The sequence below is a fragment of the Ailuropoda melanoleuca genome, unplaced genomic scaffold (assembly GCF_002007445.2).
Source record: "Ailuropoda melanoleuca isolate Jingjing unplaced genomic scaffold, ASM200744v2 unplaced-scaffold22088, whole genome shotgun sequence".
Taxonomy (NCBI): domain Eukaryota; kingdom Metazoa; phylum Chordata; class Mammalia; order Carnivora; family Ursidae; genus Ailuropoda; species Ailuropoda melanoleuca.
The window spans coordinates 1-1,177 of record NW_023191713.1 but is presented as its reverse complement, the minus strand read 5'-3'; the positions used below and the strand labels follow the sequence as shown (position 1 = coordinate 1,177).

At 41.6% G+C, this 1,177-nt stretch overlaps 1 pseudogene; it reads left to right on the top strand.

Moving 5' to 3' along the window:
- The first annotated feature begins 46 nt into the window (after positions 1 to 46).
- Positions 47 to 1,024, top strand: LOC117798010 (annotated as a pseudogene).
- The last annotated feature ends 153 nt before the right edge of the window (positions 1,025 to 1,177 follow it).

Here is a 1,177-nt window from a genome sequence, read left to right as displayed (position 1 = left end):
ATTCACCTACAATTATATTTTCTTTGTTTCAGAAAAGTGATTCCTTATGGAAGCATACACCAAAGCCCAATATATGAAAAGCCAGAGAAACATCCCAGAATTCATACTTCTAGGACTTTCGTATGACCAGAANTTCAAATATTCTGCCTTGTGCTCTTCTCATTCAGTTATGTTGCCCTGTTGGCAGGAAACCTGCTGATCCTTGTCTCCATCCGACTCAGTCCTCTTTATCACCAACCCATGTACTACTTCCTCACCACTTGTCCTCCATGGACATCTGCTACACCTCTACGGTTACACCCAAGTTCATTGCTGACCTGCTGGTGGAAAGAAAAACCATCTCCTACAGTAACTGCATGTTACAGGTCTTTACAATGCACTTCTTTGGAGGCACTGAGATCTTCATTCTTACCGCCATGGCCTTTGATCGCTATGCTGCCATCTGCAAACCTCTCCACTATGTGATTATCATGAACAGGACAAGGTGCCATCTCCTAGTCCTAGCTGCTGGGGCTGGTGGGGCCGTCCATGCCTTTCCTCTATTTTCTACTGCAATTGGTTTGCCCTTCTGTGGTCCTAATGAAATCGATCACTACTTTTGTGATATTTTTCCTTTGCTAAAGGTGGCCTGTACTGATACATACATCACTGGTGTCCTTGTGGTTGCTNGTATTCTTGTGGTTCCCTTTTCAGGTATGTTTTCTTTAGTGACCTTTATTGTCTTATTTGTTTCTTATGGGATAGTATTGTTCACTTTAAGAAATCTCTCAGATGACGGAAGACATAAAGCCCTCTCCACCTGTTGGTTTCATATCACTGTGGTCATCTGGTTTTTAGGCCTATAATATTTATCTACCTTAGACCACCTACTACTTTTCCTGAGGACAAAATATTTGCTCTGTTTTATACCATTGTTGCTCCAATGTTCGGTCCCCTAATCTACACTCTGAAAAATTCAGAGATGAAAAAAGCCATGAGAAAGGTTTGGTGCCCATCATTATTTCCAAAGGAAGCATGCAGTTAATTTGAACAAGTTTATTGGCTAAGCAACTCTGAGAAAGAAAAGAGGGAGATGTGAATGAAAAAGGCAGAGACTATCTCATGACGTTTGTGGACCATCACTGTCATGAGAGGAGTGAATGGAAGCAATGGGACTACAGGTTTAAAGTAACACTGA